Source organism: Dromiciops gliroides, chromosome 3 (assembly GCF_019393635.1).
Source record: "Dromiciops gliroides isolate mDroGli1 chromosome 3, mDroGli1.pri, whole genome shotgun sequence".
In the NCBI taxonomy this organism is placed as follows: domain Eukaryota; kingdom Metazoa; phylum Chordata; class Mammalia; order Microbiotheria; family Microbiotheriidae; genus Dromiciops; species Dromiciops gliroides.
This window is the reverse complement of record NC_057863.1, coordinates 260795574-260822585: the sequence shown is the minus strand read 5'-3', so window position 1 is coordinate 260822585 and position 27012 is coordinate 260795574. Positions and strand designations below refer to the sequence as shown.

General features: G+C 36.4%; 1 protein-coding gene across 2 annotated transcripts in view; it reads left to right on the top strand.

Moving 5' to 3' along the window:
• SLC37A1 (solute carrier family 37 member 1) overlaps nt 1-27012 on the top strand; it is a 179218-nt gene that overhangs the window by 16987 nt on the left and 135219 nt on the right. Inside the window, exon 1 of one of the 2 annotated variants that reach the window (XM_043995791.1) lies at nt 7407-7630. The exons of the other annotated variant lie outside the window; for it this stretch is intronic. The gene's annotated coding sequence lies outside the window, so the exon portion shown is untranslated. Of the gene's footprint in view, nt 1-7406; nt 7631-27012 lie in introns of those variants that run through there. 2 annotated transcript variants of the gene reach the window in all.

Below are 27012 nucleotides of genomic sequence, written 5' to 3'. Positions count from 1 at the left end.
ATGGACCCTTTTACATAATAACCTAAATTCCAGGGAGTAAGGTGGGGAATTTTGGGGGGCGATCCATAAGACAACCAAGAGTCTGGAATTGGCAAAGATTGGTTAGCCCCGGGCAATTCATTGGCCTGGGAATGGCAAGTAAGTGGGGATCAGTCGGTTCCCAGTAAATTGTGGTTATCAGCACCTACTATGTACCAGGCACTATGTGTGCTACACACTGGAGATACACAGAAAGGTAAAAGATATTTCCTGCTTTCAAGGAAGTAACAATCCAATATCAGATATACAATGCAAAAAACTACATATAGGACAGACTGGAAATAATCAATAGTCAGTAAACATATTATGAATGGCTTTGAACATCCAATAGAAGAATTTGTATGATGTGGGAGGTGATAGGGATCCTCATTAAGTGGGGTGGGGGGTGGTGATATGGTGTACTTTAGGAAAATCACTTTGTCAGCTAAATGGAGAATGGACTGGAATGGGGAGACTTGTGACACAGAGACCAAGCAGCAGCTATTGCAAGGAGCCAGGCAGAAAGTAATGAGGGCCTACAACAGGATAGTGGCAGTGTCAGAGAAAATATGATAGATCTTGGCAACAGATTGGATGGGGGGAGGGGGAAGTAAGAGAGAGTGAGGTGTCCAGAATGATATTTCAGTCTTAAGAGAAAGGTAGTGCCCTTGACAATAATAGGAAAGTTTGGAAAGGAGGAGAGTTTGGGGAAGAGAGGTGGGCAAGAAGGACAATTAGGTCGGTGGTAGATGTGTTGAGTTTGAGATGTTTACAGAACATCCAGGAGGCAATTAAGAATGCCAGGCTGAAGGTCAGCAGACATAAGAGCTAGATAAGTAGATTTATGAGCTGCCAGCATAAAGATGATGATGCAATTCATGAAAGCTGATGAGATCACCAAGCAAAATATTATAGAACAATAAGAGAAGATGGTTTAAGATAGAGCCCTATGGGACATCAATGATTAACAGGAATGATCTTCCTGAAGACTGGTCAGATAGGTAGAGGAACTAGGAGAGAGTAGTATCGTAAAAAACATAGAGAGCGTAGGGAAGGGAAACAAGCATTTATTAACTATCTGCTACATGCAAAGTGCTTTTAAAATATTACTTCATTTGTTTCTCACAAAAATCCAATGAAGTAGGTTCTATTATTGATGTAGTAGGCCCTACACTCACAGTATTGCAATAAAACTTGGTAAACTGAGTCACTGAGTCTTGTAATTCTTTTGGGATGACTCATGATCAATTTGACCCTAAATCCATCCCACATCATTATTATTACAATTTTATAGATGAGGAAACTGAATTTTAGAGAAATGAAGTGACTTGCTCAGAATCATACAGTTGTATTTGAACTCAAGGTTTCTAACACACTTATATAATGCCCCCCAGCTACCTAAAATAATCTGGTTTGAGTCCTTGGAACCATTTGAAGATTATTTTCTTGAGAAATGACTTAGTTAACTGCCATTTATAGACAGCATTTTTGGCTTTTACAAATCAAAGCAACTCTTTTGTGTGAGACTTTCTTGTAAGACTATAGTAGTTTTAGAGAATAGAGCAATTTTATATCAAAATAATGACCACTGGGGCAGCTAGATGGCGCAATGGATAGAGCACCAGCCCTGGATTCAGGAGTACCTGAGTTCAAATCTGGCCTCAGACACTTAACACTTACTAGCTGTGTGACCCTAGGCAAGTCACTTAACCCCAATTGCCTCACTAAAAAGAAAAAAAATAATAATAATGACCACTAAAGGGTTACCCAGTATCTCTGAAGCAGCCTTGACAAAAATGCAAGAGTTATTATGGCAAGAAGCCATCAAGAAAACAGCTGTGTTAACAGAGACTAGGCTTGAGACTCATCTACTTGAATGTATCAAGTCTAGATGATAGGGATGCTTTCTTGCCTTTTAGTAAAAGAACACCCTTAGGGGTAGTGTGGAAAGGGAATGTAGTGATTCTACTCCTTTTGATGTTTTTTGTTTGTTTCTTTTTGGGGTTTTGTTTGTTTTGTTTTGTCTTTTTTGTTTGCAGGGCAATGACATATGGGCCACACAACTAGTGAGTGTCAGGTGACTGAGGTTGGATTTGAACTCAGGTCCTCCTAAATTCAGGGCCAGTACTTTATCCACTGTGCCACCTAGCTGCCCCTATTTTGATGTTTTATATTATTTTTTGCTATTCTCCCCTGACAGATTGGGATCAAATTCTATGCTATGGACTCATATATAGCCACAAACCAAATACAGCAAACACTGGAAGCAGTTTATGCATCTACTTTTGTTTCCTTTCTAGAACTGTTGTTGTTATTGTTCAGTACTTTCAACTGTGTCCAGTTCTTCATGACCCCATTTGGGATTTTCTTGGAAAAGATAATGAAGTGGTTTGCCATTTCCTTCTCTAGCTCATTTTACAGATGAAGGAACTTAGGCAAACAGGGTTAAGTGACTTGCCCATAGTCATTCAGCTAGTAAGTATTTGAGGTCAAATTTGAACTCGGGTCCTCCTGGCTCCAGGCGCAGTACTCTATTCTCCCTTGGATAGTAAGAAGCAGAAGAGTTGAGTGACTTGATGAAGATTAAGATGGCAGAACCAACAAACACAAGTACTTTGATTCCCAATCCAATGCTCAAATTTCCCTTGAAGCATACTACTCTCTTCATGATGATCATAAAGAAAAAGATGAATGAGGGCTATGGAGGATAGTACTTGATTACTATGATCTTTAAATAGATTCAAAAGCTCAAAGTCCTATAATAACTTTTACCACTAGTAAGGGTTCCCATTTTACTATATGGTAGCTATGCCCTACAGGTCTCTGGGTATTGGCAACTATGTCATGTTGACATTTGGTCTTGATCATGCAAGGCAAGAAAAAATTGAACCCATGAGTTAATGCTTGAGCATAATATGAGTTTATATCAGATTAATATAGGAAGTACAAAAACATCCCTGCTGAAATTTTAATCAACTTAACTATCCTTTGTTCCATTTCTCCTACTAATAATGTAGTACAGATGTATCTTAATATAATTAGATCTACAAAATAATGATGTGAATTTATATATGTAGTGAAGGTTGAATAGGCCCAAAGGAACTACTGAGGGCTTTCCATGTAATTGTAAAATGTCTGGTCCTTTCAACCCTGAGCTACTCCCTGGCCAGAACCATTCAAGAAGTTCTTCAGAACCTAAAGGTCTAGGCAATGTCCTCAGTCCCTAAGTCTTTCTAGGAGACATCTGGGAATAGGCTTCATGGAATGTCCTTAGTAGAACTGTTCATCCTTTACCACACATAAGGATAAATATAGATATTTTTTAAAAAAATGTATATAGGATTTAGAGAACTTAGAGACTTTAAAAATGGAAGGATAGGGGCAGCCAGGTGGTGCAGTGGATAGAGCACTGGCCCTGGATTCAGGAGGACCTGAGTTCAAATCCAGCCTCAGACATTTGACACTAGCTGTGTGACCCTGGGCAAGTCACTTACCCCGCATTGCCCCGCAAAAAAAAAAATGGAAGGATAAATATTTTAGAACATACAGGAAGATGCTATCTGCATCTAGACAAAGAACTGATAAATAGAAGTATGTATAGAATGATTTTACATAAAATATACATACATACATATACATATTTATATCTAATGGTAGCCATCTCTAAGGCTGGGGGTGGGGAAAAGGGAGAAAAAGAAAGTTACATGATAACTTTATTATATATTTTAAAGGAATAGCAAGTTGTGCATAATAGATTTACAGTTTAATGTGCAATCATCTTTTTTTCTATTCTAATATGTTATGGAAATGCTTGTTTTATTAAGTTCAGAATAGAATAAATTTTAAAATTAAAAATAAATGGATAGATGAATGAATGAAAAATGTTTCAAGTATTTACTTGTACCAGGCATTGTGTTACACACTGGAAATAAGAGAGAAAAGAGAAAGGGGCTTGGGGGGGTTGGGGGGAATCAAAGTCCCTTTCCTCAGGAAGTATGCCTTCTGATTAGGGAAGACAACGCACATAGGGGTGTGATGATCAGGGAAGGAAGTTTTGTTCCTGGAAGGTGGCAAGCTGAAAATAGGTGTTAGGACAGGGAGGATTAGGTGATGGGTAGTTAGAAAGTGTGGCAAAATCATGTTCTGCTGCCAGGAGCCAGCCACCAGACATAGAAAGCTAAGTGGAATAGTTTTGCACAGGGTTCTTAAACTTTTTCCACTTGCAACCTCTTTTCACTCAAGAAATTTTTATGTGACCCCACATATATAGGCATACATAATCTTTTACTGCTGCCAAATTTTTGAGACCCCCCACATTCAGTTATGCAACCCACAGTTTAAGAAGCTTTGATTTAGAATACATAGTCGTGAAAATAAGTGGGTCAGGCTCTAGGGTGGAAGCTCCTAAAATCAATGGGTTAATTTCCCCAGTTACTTGGGATTCACATTCTGGAAGACCCCATTGTGGAGATCCAGTGTCAAGGATCCATGGTCCAGGTTTGGAGGAGCAGGTTAGGAGGGACAGGTTATATGGTAAGATGGCCTGAGTGGGCAAGTAGATGGATGGGTTATAAATGAAAAAAATGGTTTAGTAATCATCTGTAGAAAAAGAACTTGAGGTCCAGAGAGGTTAAATGGCTTGTCTAAGATCAAACAATTAGGGAGTAATAAGGCTGGGATTTAAATTTGAATTCTGAATCCCAATTCAGAGCTCATTCCATTATATCATGCTATTTAAAAAAATATATTTTTTACAAAAGTTCTCAATATAGTATTCTTTTAATTATTTTACTTACAAAAATGTTATTTGTTTCAAAAATTTAATTTATTCACAACATTTCCTGAGATGAAAGGCATATAATGAAGTGGAAAGAATGCTAGACTTGACATCAAAAAAGACTTGGGTTTGAATTCCATCTCCAGTGCTGTATAACCATGGGTAACAGGCTTAAACACTGAGCCTCAGTTCATTCATCTATTGAACTCACAGGGTTATTTTGAGGATGAAAAGAAATAATGTATATAAAGATAAGCACTTTAGATATCTTAAAAGCACTCTATATTATTGTCAAGGAGTCAACAAGCATTTATTTATAAGCATTATAAATGCTTATATATAAGTTTACATATAAGCTTAGAATAACAGTAATATGTTTATAAGCATTATTATTGTTATTATGAGCACATATGTAAGCACCTACCATGTGATAGATGCTGTGCCTATCACCGAGGATACAAAGAAAGGCAAAACAAAACAACAAAACAAGTCCCTGCTCTCAAGTCTAATGAGGAAGACAATTTACAAACAGGTTACAAATTCAATATGTACAGGATAAACCGGAGATAATAAAGGAAAGCACTAATATTAAGGGGGATCTGGAAAGGCATCTTGTAGAAGGTAAGATTTTATCTAAAACTTAAATGAAGCCAGGGACCTTTACCTAGTCTTATAGTACATTTTTAAAAAATTATAATCAACAAACATAAATGTAGCAAAATCTTTCATTCTGTTAAGTAAAACTTCTCTTAACTGCTTCTGTGAGACTGTTGGTTGACAATGATCCCTGCCTTTTGTAACTCAAAGGAGAGTTGGAAATACCAAGTGATTTATATGAAAGTACTTCTAAGTTTGTATACAAGCATCATTCTTTATGTATAAAGTAGTATAGGAAGAAATGGAAAGATGGGACATTTCTTTCTCATGAAAGAACAGAGGACTGAAAGAATCTTTGGGTTCATATTCCAGCTGTGACATTTTTTTGTTGCATATCTGTGGTTGTCATAAGCTTATTGACCCTCAATTTATTTGTCTATAATATAATAATTGTAGGAATAGTATTTTGCAAATAATAATGGGCTCAAAAACTATCAATCAGTGTTCATTACCCATGGGTAAAGGGAAGGAGCCATCTGGCAGAGCAATACACTCAGTCATAGAGCCCCATGGAACTGAAACAGATGCTATTTAGCTGAAAGAGAACAAAGAGAAGGTCTTAGTGAAATTTATTTTATCTTTCCTCAAAACATTCACAATGTTAGGAGTGGTGAATTTCTAATTTTCTTGAGTTTTACTGATTATCTTTTGTTCTCCTATCACCTATATTTTCTGAAATATCCCTGCCACTCCCCTCCAAAAGAAACATCTCTTACAACAAAGAATTAAAAAGGGGAGAGGGGAAAAATGGGGGGGGGGAGGGGACAAGATCAGAAAAACTAACCAATATAGCAAACAAATACATTACCTAGAGAGTTTTACCTCCTTGGTTTTTTTCACCTCTGTAACAAAAAAGTTAAATTCCCATATCTTTTCTTTTAAGTTCTTTCTACTTACATAGTTGTAACTATTGTTTATTCCATTCACATCTTTCTATGCTTCTTTGTATTCATTATATTCATAGTATGTTAAGACCAATAGCTAATAGTTGATTACATTCATGTACCACAACTTGTTTAGCCATTCCCCAATTGATAGAAATCTACTTTGTTTCCAATTCCTTATTCTTTTAAAGTGTTTCTATAAATATTTAGCTGTACCCAGGTGTGATGGTATGCACCTATAATCCCTTCTAGGGGATGGTTGGGGCTAGTGGATCTCTTGAGTTTGGGAATTCCGACCTGCAGTAGGCTATGCTGATTGAGCATCCACAATAATTTGGCATTAATATAGTGAGTCTCTGGGAGCAGGGAGCCTCCAGGTTGTCTATGGAAGGGCAAACAGAATGGCTCAAAGCTCCCAAACAGATCTGTGTGACTAGCCCCTGTACTTCTGAGTGAGACAGGAGCCTCAGCCTTAAACCAACCAATGAACTAACTAACAAAGGAAGGAAGGAATGAATGAATGAAATATTTTGGTGCATATGAATTTTTTGTCATTAACCCTTGGGGGAATATTATTCGCGGGGATCCCTGGATCAAAGAATATTAATATTTTAGTCACTTTCTAGTCGACAATTCTATCAATAGTGCATGTGTCCCATGTGCAGAGGTCTACTACCTCTGTGACAATGACTACTCCCCATATTTTGTCATTTTTGTCAGTTTGGTGGGTATGCATTGAAACTTCAGAGTTCCTTTGATTTTCATTTTCCTACTAGTGATTCGAAGCAATCCTTCGTATGAATAATAGCTTGCGATTCTTTTGAGAATTGTTTAAAGACTTAATGTCTATAATACTCTATTGCTAGTCTTCCAATTCCATATAGTTCAGGAAAAAACGATACCGTGGTGATTTTTTTGTAGTGTTGAAGGAAACAAGACAAATTTGTATGAGGATAGCAAGAAGTAGTCGAGCTTCTTTGTTTGTTATACAGCCAGTGGTTCTATTGGTTTGAAAGCCAGTCTAGCGAGTGGTGTGGTGTGGTGGGGGTTATGCGTGGAGGGAGGGAGGAGGAAGAGTCAAGCCAGGCTGAGCAGGCTCTAGTAGGCGTTGACGTCTCAGAGACCTGCAGAAATAGAATGAAAGTGAAAGGGGGGAGAGGAGGCAGACCCTGGCCGAAGCCGCTCCTGCCTGCCACCTCAGTCACTCCAGGAAGTATCAGGACAGCAGGAAATGCCGGTGTACGCGAAAACTGTTTGGCTGCTGGGGAGAGAAGCAATTGTTGGTCGCGCATAGGTAAGGCTGGACAGGGGCTGGCGAACTGTTGCCGGCGTTCGGTTTGGTAAGCTATTATGACCTTGCCTTTGGGAGAGGTCGGTGTTGAGACCCGCCAGCGTGGGTAGGGATCGGAGGTAGGGAGGACCGTCTTTCTTTTCTGAGGGGAAGGTAGGGCGAAAGCAAGAGAAGCAGCCTGATCTGTTTTGCTGTTTTGGATGCAAGAGCTCTTCACATGCACCTGCTACCAGTTGTATGAATGGAGGCGGGGGCCAGAGGGGGGAGGGGGAGACAAACCGAAGAGAATTGCGAGAGTGCCGGGGGGAGGAAGGAGGCTCTAGTCTACTCACTAGCGGGCACCACAGAGGATATTATTTCTGTAGAGAGACGAGACCCTGGAGCTGGGTTTCTGCGATTCGTTCTATCTCACCTCTCCTTCCCTTCTTCTCTTCCTTCTGAGACCTCGAAAGCTGAGGGACAGTTAGGGGGAGGTGGAGTTTAGAAAAAATTGTTTAAAGAGAAGTGTTCTGCTTTGTACAAAGAGGTGAAATGAAAAGGGTGGCGGAAGAGGAGATTTCGGAAGAAGTGGGGTCAGAACTGAGAACTGCTACCAGCAGTTCCATTCTGGGGTTCCTCAGTGACATCCTGGTGATGGTCGGCCCAGCCCAGAGCTCCGCCCCTATGACACGAGGTGGGAACACCTTGCTAATGAATCCAGCCAACCAAACCAGATGCTACAGCCTACAATCAGGAATGTGCTGTTTAGGTTTGGGAGATAAGTGAATTTTACAGCGGCGGCTCTGATAGGAACAAGGTTGGGAGCTTATTTGTGTGGGTTTGGAGTAAGAAGCAAAAAAAAAAAAAAAATAGTTCTGAGGTGCATTTTAAGTGCGATATTTGGAACCATCTTGCATTATCATTGCGTTTTGTCTCTATCTCCAAGGACCGACTTTATGTTTTTATATTTGTTTTCAACTGAAGTGTTTGAAACGTAAGGATTGCCTGGTCTGAAAGGTAGTTCTTAAGAGTTCATGCGATCAACAGCTCCAAAGTTTCTGGAGTTTAGTAGGTTGTATTGGGTGTTAGGGGTCATTCTATGTCAGCTAAATTATTTCCTTTTCTTCCCCGTTGGTCGTTTCAGGAGTATGAAGTATTCTGGAATTATGACGGTTTAGGTTTTGAATGAATGGCTTAAGGAGACACAATTTAGTAACTTAAATAATGTGCATCTAACGTGTATAATGGAAGGCTACTGTTGTACAAACAGCCCGAGAAGTAACTGTTGGCATATTGGAAGTGTTAAAATTTCAACTTGAAAGTACAATGAAAAGTGAAGGTTGAGATTTCTGGAATTTGGATATTTAAGACTGTTATTGTCTTCCAGGTTTGTAATCCTAGGGAGCAGTGATGAAACACATTTACCAGATTTTTCAGAGTTTGAAACTTAAGTTCAAGCACCGAGTCAGGCACACAGGGCATATATGGGCAAAAATAAAAGTCTCTTACCTCAAGGAGCACAGATAAATGAATACAAAGTATATATAATGTTATCTAAAGTCATCTCAAGGATGAGAGGGCTAACTGGAGGATCAGGCTTCATTTAAGAGGTATTACCTAAGTTATGCTTTGAAAAAAACTAGAATTTCTAATATGGGGGAGGGTATGAGGAAGGAGTGAATCCCATGTGTGAAACATTATGCTAAAAGAAGAAGAGATGACATAGTAGGGGCAATAAGGGAAAAGAAGCATCTAAGCTGAACCTTGGATAGAAAAAAATAATAATTTCAATAGGCAGAGGTGGGCATGAAGGTATTTACTCTATCAACTAACAAGCATTTATTAAGCACTACTATATGCCAGTCATTTTGCTTAGAATTGTACAAAGAAGGAAACACTTGCCTGTCCTCTTGAAGTTCTTCTATCAGGGGACTCATATAAATACATACAAAATAAATACAAGGTCATTTTGTGGGTCAGAGGAAAGGAACTAGCAACTGTGAGAGAGGGTCAGGAAGTCAAGTTAATAAACATTTCTTAAGTTTCTACTATATACCACTGTATTTAGCTTTTCCATTTTTTTCATACTTTCTCAAATCACCCATGACTCCTCCATCCTCTTCCTCAGCTGAGAATCATTAATTTTTCACAAAAATAGGCCACCCTTCTCTCTATACATCTCTTGTCATTCAGATGCCTTCCCTTTCCCCAACTCTATTATCCTTTTTCATCACTCTAAAATGAAAAGGTATCCCATCCAATAAATTTCCCCTGTAGGATCCCCACTCTCTCACTAATCTTCATTTCCCCCCCTGCCTCCTGACTTCTTCCTTACTGCCTAAAAAGATACTCATATTCTCCTTCCAATCCCAAAACAAAACAAAACTGTTTACATGAATCCCTCTTTTCTAGCTATCATCCCATATCTCTCCTTTTTGTGACTTAACTCTTTGAAAAGACTTTCTATAATCAGTCTCCACTTTCTTTTCTGTCACTTTCTTCCTAATTCTGCAGTCTGACTTCTTCCCTCATCATTCAACTGAAACTTTTCTTTCCAAAATTACCAATTATCTCCTTTACGATTTTTTTTCAATCAGCAAACATGTGTTTTTTCTCTCCCATCCCTAATTTGAGAGTGAAAGAAAACTAAATTCCTATTACTATAGTCAAAGAAAAGAAATTTCCACATTCACCATTTCCCAAAGAAAACACCCACAGATGGGGGCAGCTAGGTGATGCAGTGAATAAAGCATTGGCCCTGAATTCAGGAGGACCTGAGTTCAAATCTGGTCTCAGACACTTGACACTAGCTCTGTGACCCTGGGCAAGTCACTTAACCCTCATTGCCCCACAAAAAAAGAAAGAAAGAAAACACCCAGAGATATATACATACATACATATATGTGTGTGTGTGTGTGTGTGTGTGTGTGTGTATAAAATTATAAACTCTCAGTTTTTTACCTTTATATCTGGAAGGAGGTAACATGGAATTGCAGTTAGTCATTGAATGGAGTTCCTAATTCTTTTAAAGTTTTTGTGTTGTGTTTTGGTTTTTTTTTACAATACCGTTCTCATGGATCTGTTTACATCCTGTTTCAGTTCATACAAGTCTTCCTAGGTTTCTCTGAAATGATACCCATCATCATTTATTGAAACATAATCACATTTATCAACCATAATTTACTCAGCCATTCCCCAATTTAAGTTTGTTGTTCAGTCATTTCAGTCATGTCTGATGCTCTGTGACCACATTTTGGAATTTTCTTTCCAAAGATACAGGAGTTGTTTCCTTCTCTGGCTCATTTTATAGATGAAGAAACTGAAGCAAACTGGGTTAAGTGACTTGCCTAGGGTCACACAGTGTCTGATTCCAGATTTGAACTCATGAAGATGTCTTCCTGATTCCAAGCCCAATGCTCTGTCCACTGTGCCAACTATTTGCCCTGTCCCCAATTTATGAACAACAACCATTTCCTCATCCTTTGAAATTTCAAAAAGAGCTATAAGTATTTCATACATTCTTGGGAAATTTTATTTAGTTTTGCTGGATAAGTTATTCTCTTTTTTATTTTAAAGTTATGGAATAACAAGCATTTCCAAAACATAGTAGAATTTTTTTAGATTTGCACATGAAATTGCAAATCTATTATGTACAACTGCTTATTCCTTTAAAATACATAATAAAGTTATCATGTAACTTTCTTTTTTTTTCTTCCTCACCCTAGAGGTGGCTACCATCAGACACATGCATATTATATGCATATAATATATATATATATAAATATATATATAATGTAAAGTCATTCTATACATACTTATATTTATCAGTTTTTCTCTGGATATATCTTCCTTTTTGTAGTTAATTTGAATATTCATAATAGTCAGAATGACTTAGTCACTCAAAGTTGTTTTTAAAACAATATTGCTGTTACTAGATACAATTCTGATCATTTTGCTGTTCATTATTTCATGCAAGTCTGTTTTTTTCTATAATCAAATAGCTCATCATTTCTTATAGCATGGTGGTACTCCATTTCAATGTTCAGCCATTCCCCAATTGATGGGCATCTCCTCAATTTCCAGTTCGTTACCACTGCAAAGAAAGCTGCTATAAATATTTTAGAAGATATAGGTTCTTTTCCTTTTCCCCTAATCATCTTTGGGCCAAAGTGTATAAGGAATTAAATAATTCTGTCCATAATTCAAAATTACTCTTCAAAATGGTTGGATGAGTTCACAATTCCACCAACAATGAAGTAGTGACCCAATTTTTCTACATCCCCTCCAACATTTGTCATTTTTCTCTTCAATTATTTTAGACAATCTGATAAGTATAAAATGATATCTCAAGGTTTGAATGTACATTTCTCTAATTATGATTTAGAGCTTTTTTTATATGACTATAAATTGCTTTGATTTCTTTGTTGGAAAACTGCCTGTTCATATCATTTGACCATTTATCAATTGAGGAGTGACTTGTATTCATATAGATTTAACAAAGTTCTTTTTATATTTTAGATAAGAAAATTTGAGATGTCTGTCTATAAAAATGTTTTCCCAATTTTCTGCTTTCCTTCTGAACTTTGCTACATTTGTTTTATTTGCACAAAATCCTTTTTTAATTTAATGTAATCAAATAATCCATGTTACCTCATACTACTTTCTATCTCTTGTTTATTTGTAAATTTTTCACCTCTCCATAAGTCTAATAAGTAACATGTTCCATGTTCTTCTAATTTTCTTGTAATATCTCCCTTTATATATAGGTCATGTATCAATTTTTTCCTTATTCTCATAAATGATGTTAAATATTGGTCTATGCCCAATTTCTGCTAGACTGCCTTCCAGTTTTCCCAATATTTTTTTTTACCAAATAGTGAATTTTTATCCCCCAAACTTTAGTCTTTACACTTGTCAAATACAAGGTTACTATATTCATTTACAACTATAAATTGTATTTCTACTCTGTTCCACTGATTTACCTTTCTATTTCTTAGGTAGTAAGTTTTGATAGTAGTTTTGATAATTACTGCCCTATAATAAAGGTTAAGATTTTTTTTTTGTTTGTTTTTTGGCTAGGCAATGAGTGTTAAGTGACTTGTCCAGGGTCACACAGCTAGTAAGTGTCAAGTGTATGAGGCCAGATCTGAACTCAGATCCTCCTGAATCCAGGACCCATGCATTATCCACTGTGCCACCTACCTGTCTCCTAAGGTTAAGATTTGGTACTGCTAAAGCTCCTTCCATTACAGTTTTTCATTAGTTTCTTTGATATTCTTGATTAATTTTTTTTTTGTTCTTCCAAATGAATTCCATTGTTATTTTTTCTAATTCAGTAAAATGATTTTGGGTAGTTTAATTGGGATGGCATTGAATTTGTGAATTAGAGTAAATTTGTAATTTTTTATTATATTGGCCCTGAACGATTAATATTTCTCCAATTATTTAAATCTGATTTTATTTGTATAAACAGGGTTTGTTTTTTTAAAAAATAATGTTCAAATAATTCCTGGGTTTATTTAGATAGGTGTACTCCCAGGTATTTTATACTATCTAGAGCTATTTTACATTGGCTATTTCTTACTAACTCTTCTTGCAGGGTTTGTTTGTGATATATAAGAATGCTGATGATTTCTGTGGATTTACTTTATATCCTGCTCATTTGCTAAAATTAGTAATTGTTTCAACTAACTTTTTAGTTGAGTCTTTAGTATTTCCCCAGCATGTCATCATATCATCTGCAAAAAGAGATAGTTTTATTACCTCATTCCCTATTTTTATTCCTTCTATTTCTTTTTCTTCTCTTATTGTTATTGCTAGGATTACCAATAAAATATTGAATAATATTGGTAACAGTGGGCATCATACTTGATTTTACTGGGAAGGCTTTTAGCTTATCCCCATTACAAATAATGCTTGTTGATAGTTTTAGATAAATGCTTTTTATCAATTTAAGGAAAAATCCATTTATGCCTATACTTTCAAGTGTGTTTAATAAAAATGAGTGTTGTGCTTTATCAAAAGTTTTTCCTGTCTATTGATGTAATCATGATATATTTTTATTTTTATTATTGATATAATCAAATGTTAATAGTTTTCCTTATGTTAAACTATCCCTGAATTCCTGGTATAAATCTTACTTGGTCACCATTTATAATATTTGTAATATATTTTTGTAATTTTTTAGCTAGTATTTTATTTAGGATTTTTGCTTACCTATTATTCCAAATAATTTATTTGATATTGGAATTAGTTGATCTTTAAACATTTGGTAGAATTCACTTGTAAATTTAGGTAGGACTGGTGCTTTTCTCTTTAAGAAGCTCATTTATGACCTGTTCAATTTCTTTTTCTAAAATAGGTCTAGTTAGATATTCTATTTTTCTTCTAATCTAGCCCATATTTTTGTAAATATTCTTCCATTTCACCTAAACTGTTAAATTTATTGGCATATAATTGGGCAAGATAACTCCTTATAATTGCTTTAATTTCATCTTTTTTAGTGGTATAGCCACCCTTTTCATTTTTAATACTAGTGATTTGGTTTTCTTCTCTCTTTTTAATAATTTTTTTTTTTGGTGAGGCAATTGGGGTTAAGTGACTTGCCCAGGGTCACACAGCTAGTAAGTGTTAAGTGTCTGAGACCAGATTTGAACTCAGGTTCTCCTGACTCCAGGGCCAGTGCTCTATCCATTGTGTCACCTAGCTGCCCCTCTTCTCTCTTTTTAATTTTTAAAATTTTTATTTATTTATTTATTTATTTTTAGTGAGGCAATTGGGGTTAAGTGACTTGCCCAGGGTCACACAGCTAGTAAGTGTTATGTGTCTGAGGCCAGATTTGAACTCAGGTACTCGTGACTCCAGGGCCGGTGCTCTATCCACTGTGCCACCTAGCTGCCCTCTTCTCTCTTTTTAAATCAAATTAACCAATGGTTTACATTTTTTTTCATAAAACCAACTCCTAGTTGTATTTATTAATTCAATAAGGTTTTTTACATTCAATTTAATTAATCTCACCTTTAACATTTAGGATTTCCATGTTAGTCTTTTTTTTTTTTTAGTGAGGCAATTGGGGTTAAGTGACTTGCCCAGGGTCACACAGCTAGTAAGTGTTATGTGTCTGAGGCCAGATTTGAACTCAGGTACTCCTGACTCCAGGGCCGGTGCTCTATCCACTGTGCCACCTAGCTGCCCTCTTCTCTCTTTTTAAATCAAATTAACCAATGGTTTACATTTTTTTTCATAAAACCAACTCCTAGTTGTATTTATTAATTTAATAAGGTTTTTTACATTCAATTTAATTAATCTCACCTTTAACATTTAGGATTTCCATGTTAGTCTTTTTTTTTTTTTAGTGAGGGAATTGGGGTTGAGTGACTTGCCCAGGGTCACACAGCTAGTAAGTGTTAAGTGTCTGAAGCCAGATTTGAACCCAGGTTCTCCTGACTCCAGGGCCAGTGCTCTATCCATTTTGTCACCTAGCTGCCCCTCTTCTCTCTTTTTAAGTTTTAAAATTTTTATTTTTTTATTTATTTATTTTTAGTGAGGCAATTGGGGTTAAGTGACTTGCCCAGGGTCACACAGCTAGTAAGTGTTATGTGTCTGAGGCCAGATTTGAACTCAGGTACTCCTGACTCCAGGGCCGGTGCTCTATCCACTGCGCCACCTAGCTGCCTTCTTCTCTCTTTTTAAATCAAATTAACCAATGGTTTACATTTTTTTTTCATAAAACCAACTCCTAGTTGTATTTATTAATTCAATAAGGTTTTTTACATTCAATTTAATTAATCTCACCTTTAACATTTAGGATTTCCATGTTAGTCTTTTTTTTTTTTTTTTAGTGAGGCAATTGGGGTTAAGTGACTTGCCCAGGGTCACACAGCTAGTAAGTGTTAAGTGTCTGAAGCCAGATTTGAACTCAGGTACTCCTGACTCCAGGGCCAGTGTTCTATCCACTGCGCCACCTAGCTGCCCCCATGTTAGTCTTTAATTGGAAATTTTAGGCTTATTCTTTTTCTAATTTTTTAAAATTGCATACCCAGTTCATTGCTCTGTTGTTTCTCTATTTTATTGATGTAAGCATATGTCCTAATATGTAGTCAGCCTTTGTAAAGGTACCAAGAACCACTGAGAAAAACATATATGATTTTCTATTCCCACTCAGTTCTCCAGATATCTATCGTATCTAGTTTATCTAAACTTCTATTTATTTCCTTTATTTCTTTCTAATTTATTTTTTGGTTAGATTTATCTAGATCTGAGAGGGGAAGACTAAAGTCACCCATTATTATGGTACTATTCTCTATCTTTACCTGTAGTTCTTTTAACTTTTCTTTCCTTTTTTCTTTCTTTCTTTCTTTCTTTCTTTCTTTCTTTCTTTCTTTCTTTCTTTCTTTCTTTCTTTCTTTCTTTCTTTCTTTCTTTCTTTCTTTCTTTCTTTCTTTCTTTCTTCCTTTCTTTCTTCCTTTCTTTCTTCCTTTCTTTCTTTCTCTTTTTTTTTTGCAGGGCAATGAGGGTTAAGTGACTTGCCCAGGGTCACACAGCTAGTAAGTGCCAAGTGTTTGAGGCTGTATTTGAACTCAGGTCCTCCTGAATCCAGGGCCAGTGCTTTATCCACTGCACCACCTAGCTGCCCCCTGCACCACCTAGCCACCCGACTTTTCTTTTAAAAATTTAGATACTGTAGTATTTGGTACATACAGTTTCAGTATTGATATTGCTTCATTGTCTATGGTACCTTTCATCAAAATGTAGTTACCCTATTTATCTCTTTTAATTAAATCTATTTTAGCCTTAATTTTGTCTGAGATCATGATTGCTACCCCTGCCTTTTTTGCATCAATTGAAGCATAATAAATTCTACTACAAACCTCCACTTTAACTGTACGTCTCTCTTTCTTAAATATGTTTCTTTTTTCTTTTCTTTTTTTTTGTTTTTAAGTGACTTGCCCAGGGTCACACAGCTAGTGTCAAGTATCTGAGGCCAGATTTTAACTCAGGTCCTCCTGAATCCAGGGTCAGCGCTTTATCCACTGTGCCACCTAGCTGCCCTTAAATGTGTTTCTTGTAAACAACATTGTTGGATTCTGATTTTTAATATGTTTTATGAGTGAATTCATCCTATTCACATTCAAAGTTATAAGTACTATTTTGTGAATTTCCATCCATCCTATTTTTACTCACTATTGTCCTCCTCAGCCTCTCTTTTTTCCCATATCTCTATTACTTTATCCTCTCCCATTACCCTTCTATTCCTTATTAAGTCCTTCCCTTATTCTCATCTCCTAAATCTTATTCTACACACCCTATGCTTTTCTTAGTAAAGAGGAAGTACATGAAGCAAAGAGAGGAACATTATCTAGAGGATATGATAGAACAAAATAGTCAATAGTCAATTAAGAACAATATGAAAGTGAATCGGATGAACTCTCCCCAGAATGGAAAACAATAATAGAATGGATTAAGAAGCTGAATCCAAAAATATGTTCTTATAAGAAACATACTTTAAACATAAAGATTAAAAAATTAAAATGATGGTCTAGAGCAGAATTTATTGGGCTTGAAATGTAGACCACAGAGAAATGTACATGACAGAACTATAATAGTTGAGAACTTCAATATGGTCTCTTTCAGACCTAGATACTTCTAACATGAAAGTAAATATAAAAGTAGTTAACAACCAAAATAGAATTTTAGAAAAGATCACTGATAATTACTAAAAGGGAATAGAAAGAAATATATATCTCACAGGTTTTATGGCACCTTAAAATTTGACTGTTTTCTAAGACATAACCCCAGAAAATTTCTAAAAAGAACTTGATTTGGTACATAGTGCTAAGCTTAGGTTCTGCTACCTCTCACACTTGTATGGGGTAATCAAGCCTAGTGATATGGTAGGTGACACAAGAGCCCAATTTGTTCATTTTTTACTTCATCATATTTCGTGACCATGAAATCCAAAAGGCAATATCAACAAATCCTTTGTCTATCCCAGTACTGAATTAAAAAAGCATATCCTGGATCTGTGGATGCTGGTAGAAAAGCCCTTCCAAAAAATCCAGGAGGATAAATGGTAAACATCTTGAAACTTATGGAAGCATAATGAATAGGGACATTAAGGCAGAGCCCTGACCATAAAAGCCCTGCAGAGTAAAGAGATCATCCAGGAAACCCTAGGGAAGACAGACTGAAGAAGCAGCACCTTGACTGGGGAAGCTCAGAAGAGATAGGAGATGCAATATTCCAAATGGGAAAGTCTCAGAAGATACCTAGTATCCTGACCAGGGAAGCTTTGTGGAAGATAGATGACCACTTAGCCCCATGATAAATATGGCCAAAAGGGAGATAGAAGACTACCTAGATGGCCAAGAATTGAAAACTGAGGGGATGCCCATCAATTGGGGAATGGCTGAACAAGTTGTGGTATATGAATGTAATGGAATACTACTTTGCTATAAGAAATGATAAGCAGGATGATTTCAGAAAGGCCTGGAAAGACTTACAGGAACTGATTGAGAGTGAAGTGAGCAGAACCAGGAGAACATTGTACATAGTAACAGCAATATTATATGATAAAAAATTGTGAATGACCCTAGTTATTTTCAGCAGTTCAATGATCTAAGGCAATTGCAAGTGACTCATGATGAAAAATGCTATCTGTGCCCAGAAAAAGAACTGATGGCATCTGAATATAGACTAAAGCATACCATTTTCACTTTCCTTCCTTCTTTTTTTTTCTTCCACAAAATAATATGGAAATATGTTTTACATGATTGGACATGTATAACCTTATATCAGATTGCTTACCATATCAGGGAGGGGGAGTCGAGAGAGGAAAGGATAGAATTTAGAACTCAAAACTTTAAAAAACCCAAATGTTAAAATGTGTTTTTACATGTAAGAGTCAGGGGAGGAGAATAAAATATTATTTAAATAAAATAAAACGGATTGTCTGGGAAGACTGACATTGGTAATTGAACATTAAAAAAAACACACCCAGACTCCTATTCAAGGAAGCCACAGGAAGATCAGGAGAACAAAATGCCCAAGTTAAGAAGCCTTGAGTTGGGGCACAAAAATCCATCTAGCACTCTGATCCAGGAAGACTAAAAAGACAAAGGCCATTTGTCACCACTCTGAGCACAGACACACCAAGGGAAATGGAAACCAGTAGTAGGGACCCAGGAAAGTGAGGTCAGGACCAAACAAGAATTGACTACCTAAATCAAGAATGAGAAAGGGAGCAGACCTGTGCCTGGCACTAAGTCCCAAATCAATTACCGAGTCTTATAGAGATGAATAACTAGAAGATATCAAACATTATGAAAAATATCATAAATTGAGAGTAGAGCAAGAAGAAAATCTGGAAGAAGATAATAATTCATCAACAACTACAAGCTAAGACTGGGGTTGGGGGAATCTTTTGGCCACAAGCACCACAACAATACCTAGGGAAAAATTAAGCAAGCAATTATAAATAGAAAGAAAGCTGTGGCGGAAAAGTAATATCTTAGAACAGATGGTACACTTTACCCAAATAGTATACTCTCTAAAAATTAGAGTAGACCAAATATAACATCATGTGGCAAGGGAAAAGCTTTTAATAAAATTAAGAGATTGAAAAAATAAAGAAAATGTAAGGTAACAAACAAACAACAACAACAACAAAACCTGATGGTGGAAAAGGTCAAGAGAGATAATCCAAGAATCATTGAATTCCATAACAAGAGGAATTTTTTTAAGTCTACATACAATATTATCAAGAAATCATAAATTAGAACCCAAGAGAAATTGAAAATAAAAAGGATCCATTGATTATCTCTTGGAAAGAAATCTTGAATTGAAAAGCACTAAGAATCCCACAAAGCCCAGAGATTCTAAGTCAAAGAAAAAATACTGCAGGCAGCCAAAGAAAGAGTTCAAGTACTAAGAAAGCATGGTCAGGATTACATAAAACTTGTTAGCTCCCTCTACAAACAAGAGGAAATTTTATAATACTCTATTCCAAAAGGTGAAATATAAAGGTTTACAACCAAGGATAATGTGTCCTGCAACACCTCAGTACAATCTTATCAACCCCAATTAGTATAACACAATTCTTTATGCCTGATACCTTTACCAAGTAAGAAAGTTTCTTTGATTGAGGTCCAAAATCAATGGTGAATCAAATGTGTAAACTGTGTTTGAAAAATTGTCAAATACCTCTTTTATATCAGCTAACCAGTTAAAGCCAAACTAGGAACAAACAATCTAGCAAATCAAGTTGCAAGAAGTGAAGTACTTCAAATCACCAGATAAAATCAAATATCAAAATGTATTGGCATTGTTAAAGACAACTATTCACAACCCTGGATCTCAGATAAGGTAGTTCCAGAAGCAGAACTCCAGCAACTGTTTTGAGAGTTAAGCTATGGAAATGTTTTAAGGAGCTAGAGCCTTGTGCTTATAACTGAAGTGAAGGAAAGGGGATAGGGAGGGATCTCAGAAGGAATATCCCGCTTCTTTTCCTGATCCACCTGCCCATTAATCATGTCATTGAAAAGACTAGACTGGTAATAAGGCATCCAGCTATGAGTTTAGAGATGACAGAGTAGATACATTGAGAGTGTTAAACTCTTTGGGACAGAAAGAATTACAACTTCTGGGTTTTATAAAAACCCTAGCTCTTGGGGCTCAGCAGAAAGTTGCATCCACCTTGGGTAAACTTCATGAAGACTCTAGGAAGGAAGGAAAAGGAATCCCACTTAACCAAGAGCTGTGAGTTACTCCTTTCCGCATATGTTCACTAAGTATGAATCTGATTTCCCATGATCTTAATATGTATTTATGGGAGATAGTGTCCCAGATTTGAGGGTGAGGGTTTTGGGGGAATTTTGTACAAATTATTCTTACTCTGCTATTGCAGTAAACAGCCCTTTCTAAAAGCCAAGTCTGGCTGACTGGTGATGAATGATGAGTACACTAGATGGGATCTTGTGAATAATAGCACTAGGAAAATATCCTTTCAGAGGTACCCCTAGTACTTTAACTCCTCTTTGAGGACCTGGAACACCAGTAAGAGTGGGAATCAGTGAAAGTAGACGTGGTGGGTATGCTACAAATTGAAGAGAGAAGTTTCCAGCATTCCTGATGAAAAGACCAGAGCTAAGTAGAGACTTTGGAAGTCAAACACAAATCAAGGAAAATCTAGAAAGATAAATACAGTTGAACAGATGGAAAGGACTATGTGATGATAAAAATCATTTATTCTTATATTGAAAGGAATCAAGTATTACTTCAGAACGTCAGTGTCTTCAGTGATCAAGCAGTGAGTTAAATAAGATAAGCAGGAGACATGACCCTGGATTTGTTCTATTTTGATTATAAGAAAGAAAAGGGAAAGAGAAAAAGGAATGTACCAGGTCAAAATGGAGTGAAAATGGATAAGCTTACGCTTTCTCATATGTAGGCACATTATAGCATGTAACCATGGAAGAAGAGTTGGGGGTACAAACACTAGGTAAACCTTACTTTTATCTTTCTTATGCATAGGAAGGCTTGAACAGACATACATTTACACAGAGAAAGAGTTTGGTGTAGGAATAGGTTCAACTTAATGAGGAAACTGCCCGGGACAAAGAGAGGGCAGAGAGAGTTTAAGAAGGAGATCTGTATCATGGTGGGAATAATTACAAGCAAAACAAATGCCAATTTTGGAATGTGACTCATGACAGGGGAATTGGGGGAGGGGAGAAATCAAGAAATTGCAATCTGAGCAAGGAGAAAAGAGGCAAGGCACTAGATTGGAAGCTGATTGTTCTCATTATATATTATTGGCATAGCTCATACTTCTCTTTCTTAACTGTCTTCTTTGTAAAGAGGGAAACATGATGCAAAGAGAGGAAAAAAGGAGAAGATAATATGGGGGGATACATAATTAGTGAATGATAATCCTTAATGTGAATAGAATGAATACATCAATAAATGGGAAAGAATAGGAAAATTGATTAGGATGCAGAAACTAATAATATATTGTTTAAAAGAAACACTTGAAAAAGATTCATTCAGAGTCAAAATAAAAGTCTGGAGAAGAATTTCTTATGCTTCAAGAGAACTTTAAAAATCAGGGTAGAAATCATGATCTCAGATAAAACAACCATAAAAACAGAAATGATTAAAAAGAAAGAAAAAGGGACACTGCATTATAGTTAAAGGTACCAAAAACAATGAAATAAAATCTACATGCATACATACATGCATAACACCTAAGTATTAAAGGAAAAGTTATCCGTGAAACTGATAGTTGAGGACTTCTACATACTATCACTTTCAAACCTAGGGAGAAAATCTAACAAAAATATTTTTTAAAATAAAGAAATTTAGGGGCAGCTAGGTGGCACAGTGAATAGAGCACTGCCTCTAGATTCAGGAGGACCTGGGTTCAAGTCCAGCCTCAGACACTTGACACTTACTAGCTTGTGGGCAAGTCACTTAACACCAATTGCCTCACCAAAAAAAATGTTTAAAATAAAAAATTAAGCCCCTAAATAGAATTCTACCAAAGTTAGGTATGATAGATATTTGGCAACTATTAAATGGGAATAGAAAGAGATATACATATCCATTTCTCAGTTATTCATGGTATTTTTGCAAATATTGACTACATATTAGGTCACAACTCATAAACAAATGCAGGAAAAGCAGAAATATTAAACACATCATTTAACACCATTACTCAATGAAAATTATAATCAATAAATGGTCATATAAGAAAGGATTCAAACTTAAATGGAGGCTAAATTTAATTCCAAAGAATTGGTGAGTCAAAGAACAAATCAATGAAATATTAGATAATTCCAGCATAGAAAATGACAACAATGAAACAACCTATCAAAAACTTTTATATGGAGCCAAAGCTATCATTAGGAGAAATTTTATATCTCTAACAAAAAGAGTGAAAGGAAAAAATCAGTAAGTCAGGTCTGCAACTTAAAAAATAAAACTAGAAAAGCAAAAAATCAAAGATGTCAACTAAATACCAAAAAAGGAAAATTGAAAGAAAATTAAAATAGAAAGAATTGATTATTAAAATGAAGAACTTGTGTGGTTTTTTTTAAACTAATAAAGTGTGAGTTAATCTGATTTTCATGTAGCTAGGTAGTTCAGTGACTAGTGTTGGGCCTGAAGTCAGGAAGACCTGACTTCAAATCTGGCCTTATACACTTATTAGCTGTATGACCCTTGGCAAATCACTTAATTCTGTTTGCCTCAGTATCTTCACCTATAAAAAAAGCTGGAAAAGGAAATGGAAAACCACTCCAGTATCTTTACCAAGAAAACCCAAAAATGGAGACATGAAGAGTTGGACACAAGTGAAAATGACTCAAAAATCTGATTTTAGAAAGAGGAAAATTTCCAGTATCAAAAATGGTATTTTAAGACAAAAAGACAAAAAAAAATAGTGAAGACAAAAAGAGAAGAAATAAAGAAAATTATTAAAAATTATTTTGCCAAAATTTATTACAGCAAAACCAACAACAAACAAAATTAATATTTACAGAAATATAACACATTCTGAATAAGACAACATGAAAGGGAGAGTTCCTATGGAAGAGACATCTGCATCAGCTCTGTAACTTTGAAAGGAGCTGCTGAACTAGTCTGAGATACTGAATGCAGAAAGGAGCTGAGATACACACTTCAGATTGACACAAATAGGATGACCCAAGGAAGGAAGTAGCTTTGAGGAATAGGACCCCTGACAGTAGAGAAGAGAGACAATCAGAAATGGGCCCTGGGAAAGCAGCATTACATTCATTACAACTAGCAGCAGCTGACTGAAAATTACAGAGAGAGAAAGGACTTCCAGGCCCTATAGTTGTGAGTTGTGAGTTTTCTTTACTGCATGTGAATTTTACATGTGTGCTCCCTACCACTGTAATCCAAATTTGAACTCACTCTACCCAGGAATGCTATGCATTTGAGGAAGATTTTTTAAGTTACTGTATTTTATTATTTTTTTTTTTGCTATCTTATTAAATGTCTCTGCTAAGAGATAATTTGTCTACTGGATAATTGTTAGGTGGGCTTTGTATAGTGTTAGGTGTTCAGATTCAGAGTTATATCTAGATCCTGAGGCTGCACCCTCCTACTAGAGGCCTAGCTTTCAAGTATGTCTTAGGGAAGTAACCCTTATGCTAAATTTCAATTTATTTTCCCTAGTGGCATTTCTTTCTTTCTTTCTTTCTTTCTTTCTTTGGGGGCAACGGGGATTAAGTGACTTGCCCAGGGTCACACTGCTAGTAAGTGTCTGTCTGAGGCCATATTTGAACTCAGGTCCTCCTGAATCCAAGGCCAGTGCTCTATCCACTGTGCCACCTAGCTGCCCCCCTCTAGTGGCATTTCTTGTGCAACTTTCAGTAAAACTAGAGTGATCTTGACATTTTTAGTTTTAGTTTGTCAAACTATAAGTCTAAGGGGCATTTTATATATATATATATATATATATAAATTTTGCTGTAGTAATCACCATTTTTAGAATCATCTGGTTGGGCAGGACCAATATGGTGAAGAAAAAGCAGGGACTTACCTAAGCTCTCCCCAAAACCCCTCAAAAGACCTTTAAATAATTCCTTAAAACAAATTTTGGAGTGGTAGAACCCACAAAAGGATGGGGTAAAACAATTTTCCAGCCCAATGTAATTTAGAACTCAACTGGAAAGGTTGGCTGCACCAGGGTGAGAATGGAGCACTACACAGACCCGGCCCCTGAAAACTAGGAAAGGGTCTTGGGAATGAATGAATTAGCAGCAGCAGCAGCTACTACTGGAGCTCTCAGCCCACAGATGGTAAGGGGATCAAACAACTGGCCAGAAGGATATTACAGCTGACACTGGTGGCAATACTCTGTTGCTTTGCTTATACTCAGATCTTGGTTGCAATTCTGGGTTTCAGTCCCATGACAAGGAGGAGCACTAGCACAGCAGAGCTTTCATCCACAGTGGAGCAGGAACCCTTGTCACAATTCCAGGACAGAAAAGAGTGCTTATTGATCTCTCACAGAACAGTGCACAGGTCAGGAAAATAGTAAACACACCTCTCCTTAGATCATACCACCTTTGAAGAACTGAAAACTTTTAAGTCCCTAGAATCTCTGAAAAAAACTTATAGGTCTCTAGTATTTCTGAAAACAGCTGCACAAAACCACCAAAGCTTGGGACAGTGTACCTTCCACTCTGGCAGTAGAGCCCTACTTTAGCAAAGAGTTAAAAGTCAAGAAATAGGCTGGGGAAATGAGCAAACAACAGAAAAAAATCTGACTATGGAAAGTTAATATGGTGACAAGGAAGATCAAAACACATACTGAGAAGACAGGAAAGTCAAAACTCCTACATCCAAATCCTCAAAGAAAAATGTTAATTTGTCTCAGACCATGAAGGAACTCAAAAAGGATTATAAAAATCAAGAGAGGTAGAGGGAAAATTGGGAAGAAAAATGAGAATGATACAAGAAAATCATGAAAAAAGAGTTCACAGCTTGATAAAAGAGATAAAAAATAATTCAGTGATGAGAAGATATTGAAAAGCAGAATTGGCCAAATAGAAAAAGAGCGAAGAAATTCCCTAAAGAAAATAATTCCTTAAAAATGAGAAATCAACAAGTAGAAGCTAATGACTCAATGAAACATCAAGAAATAATCAAAACCAAAAGAATGAAAAAATAGAAGACAATGTGAAATGTTATTAGAAAAACAACTGGCCTATAAAATAAATCCAGGAGAAATAATTTTAAAATTATTAGACTCTCTAAAAGCTATGATCAAAAAAAGAGCCTAGACATCATATTTCAAGAAGTTATCAGGGGCAGCTAGGTGGCACAGTGGATAAAGCGTTGGCCCTGGATTCAGGAGGACCTGAGTTCAAATCTGGCCTCAAACACTTAACACTTACTAGCTGTGTGACCCTGGGCAAGTCACTTAACCCTCATTGCCCTGCCCCCCCCAAAAAAAGTTATCAAGTAAAACTGTCCTGATATCCTAGAACCAGAGTGTAAAATCGAAATTGAAAGAATTTGCTAATCACCTCCTGAAAGAGATCTCAAAATGAAAACTCCCAGGAATATCATAGCAAAATTCCAGAGCTTTCAGGTCAAGGAATAAAAAAAATATTGCAAGTAGCCAAAAAGAAACAAGGCTCAGAATATGATATTCTAGAAGGCAAAGGAACCAGGGTTACAACCAAGTATCACCTACCCAGCAGAACTAATTATAATCTTTCAGGAGGAAAAATGGACATTCACACAGAGTCACACAGCTAGTAAGTGTCTGAGGTGGTATTTGAACTCAGGTCCTCCCGACTTCAGGGCCAGTGCTTTATCCACTGTTCCACCTAGCTGCCCCTGACTTCCAAATACAAGATTCAAGAGAAGCATAAAAAGGTAAACAGGAAAGGGAAATCATAAAGGACTTAATAAGGTTAAGCTGTTTACATTCCTACATGAAAAGATACTTGTAACTCATAAGATCTTTCTCATTATTAGGGTAGTTTGAAGGAGTATATGCAGACAGAAGGCAGAGGTGTGAGTTGAATATGATGGGATAATATCTAAAAAATATAAAATTAAGGGGTGAGAAAGAGAATGCACTGGGAGAAACGGAAAGGGAGAAGTAGAATTGTGTAAATTATCTCACATAGAGTCAAGAAACTGTTTTACAGTGGAAGGGAAGATGAGGGAGGTGCCAGGGGATGCTTGAATCTTACTCTGATCAGAAATGGCTCAAAAAGGGGGGAAAACACTCAATTGGGAATAGAAATCAATCTTACTCTAGAGGAAAGTAGGAGGGGAAAGAAATAAGAGAAGGGAGGGGTACTCATAGAAGAGAGAGTGAATTGGGGGAGGCAGTAGTCAGAAGCAAAACACTTGAGAAGGGACAGGGTAAAAGGAGAGAGTGAGAAAAGAATAAACAGGGAGGAAGTTAGGTTGGAGGAAAATACAGTTAATAATCATAACTGTGGGAAAAAATAAAGCAAATTTCTCTAATAAAGGCTACATCTCAAATATGTAGAGAAATGGGTCAAATTTATATATAAAAAGGAACCATTCCCCAATTGTCAAATGATGAAAAAATATGAACAGTCTGTTTTCAGATGAGGTAATCAAAGCTATCTATAGCCCTTTGAAACAGTACTCTAAATCACTATTGACTGGAAAAATTAAATTAAAACAATTCAGAGGAGCTATCTCACACCTATTAGATTGGTTAATAGGACAGAAAAGGAACATTACAAATATAGGAAAATGTGAGAAAATTTAAATACTAATGCACTGGTGGAGTTGTGAACTGATTCACAGTTTAGAAATATGCCCATATATTTATCACAGGTGTTTTCAGGTGGCAAAGAATTGAAAATTGAGAGGATGCTCATCAA